The following is a 13,099-nucleotide window of genomic DNA, read 5'->3' on the forward strand; positions in this document are numbered from 1 at the left end:
TCGACTATGGCGCCCAGTTTGCAGTTATCTGCAAACTTTGTCAGCCATAACCCTCCTGTGTTTGCTTGTACTTCAGAAAAGTAGATGCCGAACAAGAGTGGACCCAGGACTGAGCCCTGTGGGACACCACTTGTGACAGGCTTTGAGTCTGACATAGCTCCAGCAACTCTGACCCTGTGGGTTCTGTCGCTTAGCCAGTTTGCAACCCATCTTGTGATGTATGGGTTTACATTCAAGCTGATGAGTTTTTCGATGATACCTGAGTGGGGTATTGTGTCGAAGGCCTTTGCCAGGTCGAGGTAGGCTGTATGGACTGCCTTTCCCTCATCAATGGCCTTGGTGACTGTCTCAAAAGTCAACCAAGTTTAAGAGGCAGGATCTGCCTTTGACAAAGCCAAACTGGGTTGGATCCAAAGTCTGCAAGTTCCCTATGTCTTTATTTATGAGTTCCATTACGATCCTCTCCATGGCTTTGCAGATAAGGCTTGTCAAGCTAATGGGGCGGTAATTTCCAGGGTCTGTGGAGGCACCGCCCTTATGAAGTGGGACCACAGTCGCCGTGCCCCACTCCTTGGGTACGTATCCTGAGGTGAGGCTAAGATTAAACAGCTGTCCTAACTGTGGGTTTAATTCCTCGTTGAGTTCATGAAGCACACAGCCGGGACACCATCCGGTCCCATGGATGCTGTGTTTTTGCCTTAGTGAGGGCAGTTCTCACCTGGGCATTGGAGATGTTTGGGGGCTACAATCCTCTGGAATAGATATCTCTCCTTTTGGGGGAGGGGAGAAGTTTGCACTGAACCTGTCAGCCAGTATGTTAGCAATGTGTGTAGGTTCAGTAATTTTCACATCATTTTGAACTAATTCTGAGCATATCTGGGAGTTTCCTCCTAGGTTTCTAACATAGCTAAAGAAGGCCTTATGATTGTCTTTAGAGTCCTTGGCGATTTTTCTCTCAAAATTTGCCTTTGATGATTTTATGAGAGCTCTTAGTTATTTACTTATAATGATCAAAGGTGTCTTACCTTTCAAGGATTTTGCTCTATCTTGTAGTAGCTTCCTCCTTTTGTTGTAGAGCTTGTTTATGGCTGGGGTCCACCAGACTGGACGCTTGCCTTTGGTACAGAGAGTCTTAGTTTTGTTTGGGATTGCCTGATCCATGCAGTCCTGTAGGTGCTGGTAGAAGGCATTTGTAAGTGATTCAGCGGTTTGAGTAATATTTACCACTGGCTCAGGGGCCTTAAAGGAGACCACACTAGTTTTAGAAGTGTGAAATCGGCTTTTGAGAAGTTTTTCACTGTGGTCTTTTTGTTTCAGGTGGGGGCGGATGAGGACCTCCAGCGAGATTAGTTTATGATCTGACCTCACCAGTGAGGGTATACTTCGGTGTTGAACATTTTGATCCCATGTTCGTGATGATGCGATCAAGTATGTTTTCACCTCTTGTGGGGATGGTGACTAGTTGTTCCATGGCATTTGAGTTTATGAACTCCAGGAATCTTTGGGTTAGAGTGTTTGGGCTTGAGTAGTGTTCCCAGTCTATATTAGGGTAGTTGAAGTCACCTAGTATGATGGTGTTTGGAGATACATTTATCCCCTCCAATGTTTTCAGGAAGGCCATGTGAGGTTCCTGAGTTTGAGAGGGTGGCCTGTAACATGCTACAAATTGCAGAGCAGTCTTGCCTATGGTTAATTGCACCTGGATGGTCTCCGATGCATCGTGCGTTGCCACCAACCTTGAGGTGTGGGTGTCCTTTATGAATATGGACACCCCCCCTCCTTTCTTGGTGTTGTCCGGATTTTGGGGCCAGAACGTATGATATGAGGTGAAACCTGTTAGTGCTGGGGTGCTCTCAGGAGCCTTGAACCAGGTTTCTGTCACAGCACAGACATCGATGTTCTCCATTTTGAGAAGGGCCTCGAGTGCGTGTATCTTGAGATTGAGACTTCTGGCATTGAGCAGCATTACCCTTAGTTTTTTTCCTTTTTGGTGTTCTAGGGTGGTAGGTTTAGAATTTGAGCCTTGCCTAAAAAGGCACTATGGGGGTGGCAAGAGCCTTTGCCAATATCCGGAAGCCCAGGGGTGACAGGTGCAAGCCGTCCCTTGCGAAGTAGCGTGGCTTGTCCAGCATGTCATCCCAGGCAGACAAACATTGGATCCCCTTTGAATGACACCAGAATTTAAGCCAATTATTAAAGCTGATCATCTTATCACTGTATTGTGGCATCATTCTAGGTGAAGGTAGGATACTGCTCAAGGTCAGGGTCATACCTGCCTGGGCTACATAATCAGAGAGCTCCCCGACGTCCCTTTTCATGTAGTCCAAGGAGGTACGTCTCAGGTCGTTGACACCAGCGTGGACAATGACTGAGTCATACTTGTACCTGCTGTTGAGAGACCTGAGTGCTTGCGTTATGTGGCGGATTCTAGCGCCCGACAGGCAGCTTACTGTGACCTTCTCCTTACTCAGTCTGGTGAGCGGGACGTCAGTGTGTCTGACTATGGAATCACCAATGACAAGTGTGTCTGGCATTTTGTTTGGCCTTAAGGGCTGTGACTGTTTGACACTCTGACTGTGTGGTCTATGTGTTGCATGTGTTGGGTCGTGAGGTGGTAGTTGTTTGGGTGTCTGCTTTGGTGGCCTCTGCTGTTTTGGTAAATTTTGATCAGAGCCTCCGAGTATGTCTTTGTGTGAGTATGTGTATGATTTGAAGTTGTGATGGTACCATGTGTGACTGGGTATGTATTGTGTGTGGTTGCCTTCTCCTCCTGTCTGGTCTTGCCAGTCCTATGTTGAGAGAGCTCAGCCTCCAGTTTGGCCGTATAGTTGCATCTCTCACATGTATTTGTGTTTTGTGGGAGAAGGAGAGGATTGTCTGTGTACATGAGGCAATTGTAACATTGCCTCAATATTCCCAGGTTCACCAGTTGAGCTGGAGAGGACACTAGCAACGGATCCCTCGACATACTAGAAGTAGTAGATAAAGAACTTTCAAAGGACTCCGGGGGAAGTGGGGTTTTAGGCTGGTGGGGTACTATCTATAATAAGAGTGCTTTATCAAGTTGCAAGTACTGTAGGAGTAAGTGCTAGGCTTTACAGATAGAGAATAGTCTACTTGGGAATCAAGTAGAGATGAACTTTTCAGTTATAGGATATGCTGGTTAGATCAGCAGTACAGTTTAGCGTGTTTTATAGCAGGGGGCTGAAGGGAGCTAGGAATTGGCCCAAAACGATCAATGGACTACTAGTTTCTGGCTGAAACTTCACCAAATCGGACAAAAAGGCCGCTCAGTGCTTCCCACTCCCACTGGTAAGCAAAGAAACTTCCCTCCTTCCTAATAAGGCAATGGATCAGTAACAGGAACTAAAAACAAAGCCCAGGGATCAGCAACTCTGAAACTGGACTACTCTAGTTCAGTAAAGTGGGAAAACAAGAGATTTTTTTGTTTTATTACAGAGATATGGAAAAAAACAGACAGTAAATGCTATAAATGCTGTAAATCGGCTAGCGCACTTTAGTGTGTAGCCTACAGAAACAATTTGCAACAATTAGTAACTTAAAGTGCAATAAACAGTGTAAAATGCAGAAATCACTTAAAGTAGCAGTAAAACAGGCGAAATGCAGTCGCTAGCTTAATAACAGTGGGAAAGCCACAAAAAATACTTATATCTGGTAGAAAGTCACTCTTTCAGCTCTCTGCTGCTTGGATCACTCTGCAGGCCACCACGAGGATCTGTGCAGAGTTGGTACAAGCTGGAAAACACGTGTTTAGCATGTTTTATAGCAGGGGGCCGAAAGGAGCTAGGAATTGGCCCAAAACGACCAATAGACTACTAGTTTCTGGCTGAAACTTCACCAATTCGGACAAAAAGGCTGCTCAGTGCTTCCCACTCCCACTGGTAAGCAAAGAAACTTCCCTCCTTCCTAATAAGGCAATGGATCAGTAACAGGAACTAAAAACAAAGCCCAGGGATCAGCAACTCTGAAACTGGACTACTCTAGTTCAGGAAGGTGGGAAAACAAGAGATTTTTTTTTTTTTTTTTTTTTTTAACAGAGACAAGGAAAAAAAACAGACAGTAAATGCTATAAATGCTTTTAAGTGGCTAGCACACTTGAGTGTGTTAGCCTACAGGTAAAATTAAGCAACAAATAACTTTTTAAGAGTGCAAAACAGTTAATCAACACAAAAACAGTTTAAATAGAATGCAGAGCTGTATAAACAGGCTAAGATGCAGTCGCTAAGCAGTAAATATTCAAAAGCCAGAAAAAATACTTAAATCAGTTATAGCAAATACAGTTATAACAAATGCTCTGAAATATACTGTATATTTCCAATATGTTTGAGAAGGACAGTCAGAACACAAGAAGGTTCAGGCGAAAAAGAAAAAAAAAGTTTTGTTTTACTTTTTGAAAAGGTAAAAAGGAGGAACAGAAGGCCTTATCAAATGTTCTCTCTGTATTAAGAAGAATGAGCTAATGACACTAGACTGGGAGGTGTGTCACAGTAGGGGCGGCAACTGCAAAGCCACCAAGTATAAGAGCAAGACACCAACAGGGAGGGAGGGTGGGACAAAATAGCCTAAGACAACAAGCTATGAAAGTTTTTAAACAGATAAAGATTTCTAAAGATTCTGAATAGACAAAGTGCTTTATATATATTAAATTATAAAAACAGTAATCTGTTAAAATAATCAAAAGATACTTATATGTTGTAGCTCAGTTGCGGTCAAACAACTTCTCCAGCCTGCACCAAAGACCAGAACAACAACTTTTTTTTTTTTTTTTTTTACAAGAACACAAAAGAACCAGCCCCCACTAGCCAAGAGATAATTACACAGAGTAAATGTTTCAGTTTATACAATAGCCTAAGACAACAAGCTATGAAAGTTTTTAAACAGATAAAGATTTCTGAAGATTCTGAATAGACAAAGTGCTTTATATATATTAAATTATAAAACAGTAATCTGTTAAAATAATCAAAAGATACTTATATTTTGTAGCTCAGTTGCGGTCAAACAACTTCTCCAGCCTGCACCAAAGACCAGAACAACAACTTTTTTTTTTTTTTTTACAAGAACACAAAAGAACCAGCCCCCACTAGCCAAGAGATAATTACATAGAGTAAATGTTTCAGTTTATACAATAGCCTAAGACAACAAGCTATGAAAGTTTTTAAACAGATAAAGATTTCTGAAGATTCTGAATAGACAAAGTGCTTTATATATATTAAATTCTAAAAACAGTAATCTGTTAAAATAATCAAAAGATACTTATATTTTGTAGCTCAGTTGCGGTCAAACAACTTCTCCAGCCTGCACCAAAGACCAGAACAACAACTTTTTTTTTTTTTTTTTTTTACAAGAACACAAAAGAACCAGGCCCCACTAGCCAAGAGATAATTACACAGAGTAAATGTTTCAGTTTATACAATAGCCTAAGACAACAAGCTTTGAAAGTTTTAAACAGATAAAGATTTCTGAAGATTCTGAATAGACAAAGTGCTTTATATATATTAAATTATAAAAACAGTAATCTGTTAAAATAATCAAAAGATACTTATATTTTGTAGCTCAGTTGCGGTCAAACAACTTCTCCAGCCTGCACCAAAGACCAGAACAACAACTTTTTTTTTTTTTTTTACAAGAACACAAAAGAACCAGCCCCCCACTAGCCAAGAGATAATTACACAGAGTAAATGTTTCAGTTTATACAATAGCCTAAGACAACAAGCTATGAAAGTTTTTAAACAGATAAAGATTTCTGAAGATTCTGAATAGATAAAGTGCTTTATATATATTAAATTATAAAAACAGTAATCTGTTAAAATAATCAAAAGATACTTATATTTTGTAGCTCAGTTGTGGTCAAACAACTTCTCCAGCCTGCACCAAAGACCAGAACAACAACTTTTTTTTTTTTTTTTTTTACAAGAACACAAAAGAACCAGCCCCACTAGCCAAGAGATAATTACACAGAGTAAATGTTTCAGTTTATACAATAGCCTAAGACAACAAGCTATGAAAGTTTTTAAACAGATAAAGATTTCTGAAGATTCTGAATAGACAAAGTGCTTTATATATATTAAATTATAAAAACAGTAATCTGTTAAAATAATCAAAAGATACTTATATTTTGTAGCTCAGTTGCGGTCAAACAACTTCTCCAGCCTGCACCAAAGACCAGAACAACAACTTTTTTTTTTTTTTTTACAAGAACACAAAAGAACCAGCCCCCACTAGCCAAGAGATAATTACACAGAGTAAATGTTTCAGTTTATACAATAGCCTAAGACAACAAGCTATGAAAGTTTTTAAAACAGATAAAGATTTCTGAAGATTCTGAATAGACAAAGTGCTTTATATATATTAAATTATAAAAACAGTAATCTGTTAAAATAATCAAAAGATACTTATATTTTGTAGCTCAGTTGCAGTCAAACAACTTCTCCAGCCTGCACCAAAGACCAGAACAACAACTTTTTTTTTTTTTTTTTTTACAAGAACACAAAAGAACCAGCCCCACTAGCCAAGAGATAATTACACAGAGTAAATGTTTCAGTTTATACAATAGCCTAAGACAACAAGCTATGAAAGTTTTTAAACAGATAAAGATTTCTGAAGATTCTGAATAGACAAAGTGCTTTATATATATTAAATTATAAAAACAGTAATCTGTTAAAATAATCAAAAGATACTTATATTTTGTAGCTCAGTTGCGGTCAAACAACTTCTCCAGCCTGCACCAAAGACCAGAACAACAACTTTTTTTTTTTTACAAGAACACAAAAGAACCAGTCCCCACTAGCCAAGAGATAATTACACAGAGTAAATGTTTCAGTTTATACAATAGCCTAAGACAACAAGCTATGAAAGTTTATAAACAGATAAAGATTTCTGAAGATTCTGAATAGACAAAGTGCTTTATATATATTAAATTATAAAAACAGTAATCTGTTAAAATAATCAAAAGATACTTATATTTTGTAGCTCAGTTGCGGTCAAACAACTTCTCCAGCCTGCACCAAAGACCAGAACAACAACTTTTTTTTTTTTTTTTTTTTTTTTACAAGAACACAAAAGAACCAGCCCCACTAGCCAAGAGATAATTACACAGAGTAAATGTTTCAGTTTATACAATAGCCTAAGACAACAAGCTATGAAAGTTTTTAAAACAGATAAAGATTTCTGAAGATTCTGAATAGACAAAGTGCTTTATATATATTAAATTATAAAAACAGTAATCTGTTAAAATAATCAAAAGATACTTATATTTTGTAGCTCAGTTGCGGTCAAACAACTTCTCCAGCCTGCACCAAAGACCAGAACAACAACTTTTTTTTTTTTTTTTACAAGAACACAAAAGAACCAGCCCCCACTAGCCAAGAGATAATTACACAGAGTAAATGTTTCAGTTTATACAATAGCCTAAGACAACAAGCTATGAAAGTTTTTAAACAGATAAAGATTTCTGAAGATTCTGAATAGACAAAGTGCTTTATATATATTAAATTATAAAAACAGTAATCTGTTAAAATAATCAAAAGATACTTATATTTTGTAGCTCAGTTGCGGTCAAACAACTTCTCCAGCCTGCACCAAAGACCAGAACAACAACTTTTTTTTTTTTTTTTTTTTTTACAAGAACACAAAAGAACCAGCCCCACTAGCCAAGAGATAATTGCACAGAGTAAATGTTTCAGTTTATACAATAGCCTAAGACAACAAGCTATGAAACTTTTTAAACAGATAAAGATTTCTGAAGATTCTGAATAGACAAAGTGCTTTATATATATTAAATTATAAAACAGTAATCTGTTAAAATAATCAAAAGATACTTATATTTTGTAGCTCAGTTGCTTGGTCAAACAACTTCTCCAGCCTGCACCAAAGACCAGAACAACAACTTTTTTTTTTTTTTTTTACAAGAACACAAAAGAACAAGAACACAAAAGAACCAGCCCCACTAGCCAAGAGATAATTACACAGAGTAAATGTTTCAGTTTATACAATAGCCTAAGACAACAAGCTATGAAAGTTTTAAACAGATAAAGATTTCTGAAGATTCTGAATAGACAAAGTGCTTTATATATATTAAATTATAAAAACAGTAATCTGTTAAAATAATCAAAAGATACTTATATTTTGTAGCTCAGTTGCGGTCAAACAACTTCTCCAGCCTGCACCAAAGACCAGAACAACAACTTTTTTTTTTTTTTTTTTTTACAAGAACACAAAAGAACCAGCCCCCACTAGCCAAGAGATAATTACACAGAGTAAATGTTTCAGTTTATACAATAGCCTAAGACAACAAGCTATGAAAGTTTTTAAACAGATAAAGATTTCTGAAGATTCTGAATAGACAAAGTGCTTTATATATATTAAATTATAAAAACAGTAATCTGTTAAAATAATCAAAAGATACTTATATTTTGTAGCTCAGTTGTCAAACAACTACTTCAGCCTGCACCAAAGACCAGAACAACAACTTTTTTTTTTTTTTTACAAGAACACAAAAGAACCAGCCCCCACTAGCCAAGAGATAATTACACAGAGTAAATGTTTCAGTTTATACAATAGCCTAAGACAACAAGCTATGAAAGTTTTTAAACTGATAAAGATTTCTGAAGAGTCCAAGGAGGTACGTCTCAGGTCGTTGACACCAGCGTGGACAATGACTGAGTCATACTTGTACCTGCTGTTGAGAGACCTGAGTGCTTGCGTTATGTGGCGGATTCTAGCGCCCGACAGGCAGCTTACTGTGACCTTCTCCTTACTCAGTCTGGTGAGCGGGACGTCAGTGTGTCTGACTATGGAATCACCAATGACAAGTGTGTCTGGCATTTTGTTTGGCCTTAAGGGCTGTGACTGTTTGACACTCGGACTGTGTGGTCTATGTGTTGCATGTGTTGGGTCGTGAGGTGGTAGTTGTTTGGGTGTCTGCTTTGGTGGCCTCTGCTGTTTTAAAATTTTGATCAGAGCCTCCGAGTATGTCTTTGTGTGAGTATGTGTATGATTTGAAGTTGTGATGGTACCATGTGTGACTGGGTATGTATTGTGTGTGGTTGCCTTCTCCTCCTGTCTGGTCTTGCCAGTCCTATGTTGAGAGAGCTCAGCCTCCAGTTTGGCCGTATAGTTGCATCTCTCACATGTATTTGTGTTTTGTGGGAGAAGGAGAGGATTGTTGTACATGAGGCAATTGTAACATTGCCTCAATATTCCCAGGTTCACCAGTTGAGCTGGAGAGGACACTAGCAACTGATCCCTCGACATACTAGAAGTAGTAGATAAAGAACTTTCAAAGGACTCGGGGAAGTGGGGTTTTTAGGCTGGTGGGGTACTATCTATAATAAGAGTGCTTTATCAAGTTGCAAGTACTGTAGGAGTAAGTGCTAGGCTTTACAGATAGAGAATAGTCTACTTGGGAATCAAGTAGAGATGAACTTTTCAGTTATAGGATATGCTGGTTAGATCAGCAGTACAGTTTAGCGTGTTTTATAGCAGGGGCTGAAGGAGCTAGGAATTGGCCCAAACGATCAATGGACTACTAGTTTCTGGCTGAAACTTCACCAAATCGGACAAAAGGCTGCTCAGTGCTTCCACTCCCACTGGTAAGCAAAGAAACTTCCCTCCTTCCTAATAAGGCAATGGATCAGTAACAGGAACTAAAAACAAAGCCCAGGGATCAGCAACTCTGAAACTGGACTACTCTAGTTCAGTAAAGTGGGAAAACAAGAGATTTTTGTTTTATTACAGAGATATGGAAAAAACAGACAGTAAATGCTATAAATGCTGTAAATCGGCTAGCGCACTTTAGTGTGTAGCCTACAGAAACAATTTGCAACAATTAGTAACTTAAAGTGCAATAAACAGTGTAAAATGCAGAAATCACTTAAAGTAGCAGTAAAACAGTAAATGCAGTCGCTAGCTTAATAACAGTGGGAAAGCCACAAAAATACTTATATCTGGTAGAAAGTCACTCTTTCAGCTCTCTGCTGCTTGGATCACTCTGCAGGCCACCACGAGGATCTGTGCAGAGTTGGTACAAGCTGGAAAACACGTGTTTAGCATGTTTTATAGCAGGGGGCCGAAAGGAGCTAGGAATTGGCCCAAACGACCAATAGACTACTAGTTTCTGGCTGAAACTTCACCAATTCGGACAAAAGGCTGCTCAGTGCTTCCCACTCCCACTGGTAAGCAAAGAAACTTCCCTCCTTCCTAATAAGGCAATGGATCAGTAACAGGAACTAAAAACAAAGCCCAGGGATCAGCAACTCTGAAACTGGACTACTCTAGTTCAGGAAGGTGGGAAAACAAGAGATTTTTTTTTTTTTTTTTTTTAACAGAGACAAGGAAAAAAACAGACAGTAAATGCTATAAATGCTTTTAAGTGGCTAGCACACTTGAGTGTGTTAGCCTACAGGTAAAATTAAGCAACAAATAACTTTTTAAGAGTGCAAAACAGTTAATCAACACAAAACAGTTTAAATAGAATGCAGAGCTGTATAAACAGGCTAAGATGCAGTCGCTAAGCAGTAAATATTCAAAAAGCCAGAAAAATACTTAAATCAGTTATAGCAAATACAGTTATAACAAATGCTCTGAAATATACTGTATATTTCCAATATGTTTGAGAAGGACAGTCAGAACACAAGAAGGTTCAGGCGAAAAGAAAAAAAAAGTTTTGTTTTACTTTTTGAAAAGGTAAAAGGAGGAACAGAAGGCCTTATCAAATGTTCTCTCTGTATTAAGAAGAATGAGCTAATGACACTAGACTGGGAGGTGTGTCACAGTAGGGGCGGGCAACTGCAAAGCCACCAAGTATAAGAGCAAGACACCAACAGGGAGGGAGGGTGGGACAAAATAGCCTAAGACAACAAGCTATGAAAGTTTTTAAACAGATAAAGATTTCTAAAGATTCTGAATAGACAAAGTGCTTTATATATATTAAATTATAAAAACAGTAATCTGTTAAAATAATCAAAAGATACTTATATGTTGTAGCTCAGTTGCGGTCAAACAACTTCTCCAGCCTGCACCAAAGACCAGAACAACAACTTTTTTTTTTTTTTTTACAAGAACACAAAAGAACCAGCCCCCACTAGCCAAGAGATAATTACACAGAGTAAATGTTTCAGTTTATACAATAGCCTAAGACAACAAGCTATGAAAGTTTTTAAACAGATAAAGATTTCTGAAGATTCTGAATAGACAAAGTGCTTTATATATATTAAATTATAAAAACAGTAATCTGTTAAAATAATCAAAAGATACTTATATTTTGTAGCTCAGTTGCGGTCAAACAACTTCTCCAGCCTGCACCAAAGACCAGAACAACAACTTTTTTTTTTTTTACAAGAACACAAAAGAACCAGCCCCCACTAGCCAAGAGATAATTACATAGAGTAAATGTTTCAGTTTATACAATAGCCTAAGACAACAAGCTATGAAAGTTTTTAAACAGATAAAGATTTCTGAAGATTCTGAATAGACAAAGTGCTTTATATATATTAAATTATAAAAACAGTAATCTGTTAAAATAATCAAAAGATACTTATATTTTGTAGCTCAGTTGCGGTCAAACAACTTCTCCAGCCTGCACCAAAGACCAGAACAACAACTTTTTTTTTTTTTTTTACAAGAACACAAAAGAACCAGCCCCACTAGCCAAGAGATAATTACACAGAGTAAATGTTTCAGTTTATACAATAGCCTAAGACAACAAGCTATGAAAGTTTTTAAACAGATAAAGATTTCTGAAGATTCTGAATAGACAAAGTGCTTTATATATATTAAATTATAAAAACAGTAATCTGTTAAAATAATCAAAAGATACTTATATTTTGTAGCTCAGTTGCGGTCAAACAACTTCTCCAGCCTGCACCAAAGACCAGAACAACAACTTTTTTTTTTTTTTTTTTTACAAGAACACAAAAGAACCAGCCCCCACTAGCCAAGAGATAATTACACAGAGTAAATGTTTCAGTTTATACAATAGCCTAAGACAACAAGCTATGAAAGTTTTTAAACAGATAAAGATTTCTGAAGATTCTGAATAGACAAAGTGCTTTATATATATTAAATTATAAAAACAGTAATCTGTTAAAATAATCAAAAGATACTTATATTTTGTAGCTCAGTTGCGGTCAAACAACTTCTCCAGCCTGCACCAAAGACCAGAACAACAACTTTTTTTTTTTTTTTTTTTACAAGAACACAAAAGAACCAGCCCCCACTAGCCAAGAGATAATTACACAGAGTAAATGTTTCAGTTTATACAATAGCCTAAGACAACAAGCTATGAAAGTTTTAAACAGATAAAGATTTCTGAAGATTCTGAATAGACAAAGTGCTTTATATATATTAAATTATAAAATAGTAATCTGTTAAAATAATCAAAAGATACTTATATTTTGTAGCTCAGTTGCGGTCAAACAACTTCTCCAGCCTGCACCAAAGACCAGAACAACAACTTTTTTTTTTTTTTTTTACAAGAACACAAAAGAACCAGCCCCCACTAGCCAAGAGATAATTACACAGAGTAAATGTTTCAGTTTATACAATAGCCTAAGACAACAAGCTATGAAAGTTTTTAAACAGATAAAGATTTCTGAAGATTCTGAATAGACAAAGTGCTTTATATATATTAAATTATAAAAACAGTAATCTGTTAAAATAATCAAAAGATACTTATATTTTGTAGCTCAGTTCCGGTCAAACAACTTCTCCAGCCTGCACCAAAGACCAGAACAACAACTTTTTTTTTTTTTTTTTTTTACAAGAACACAAAAGAACCAGCCCCACTAGCCAAGAGATAATTACACAGAGTAAATGTTTCAGTTGATACAATAGCCTAAGACAACAAGCTATGAAAGTTTTTAAACAGATAAAGATTTCTGAAGATTCTGAATAGACAAAGTCCTTTATATATACTAAATTATAAAACAGTAATCTGTTAAAATAATCAAAAGATACTTATATTTTGTAGCTCAGTTGCGGTCAAACAACTTCTCCAGCCTGCACCAAAGACCAGAACAACAACTTTTTTTTTTTTTTTTTTTTTACAAGAACACAAAAGAACCAGCCCCACTAGCCAAGA

This window comes from Protopterus annectens, chromosome 6.part1, assembly GCF_019279795.1.
Source record: "Protopterus annectens isolate FY-2018-M chromosome 6.part1, PAN1.0, whole genome shotgun sequence".
Taxonomy (NCBI): domain Eukaryota; kingdom Metazoa; phylum Chordata; order Ceratodontiformes; family Protopteridae; genus Protopterus; species Protopterus annectens.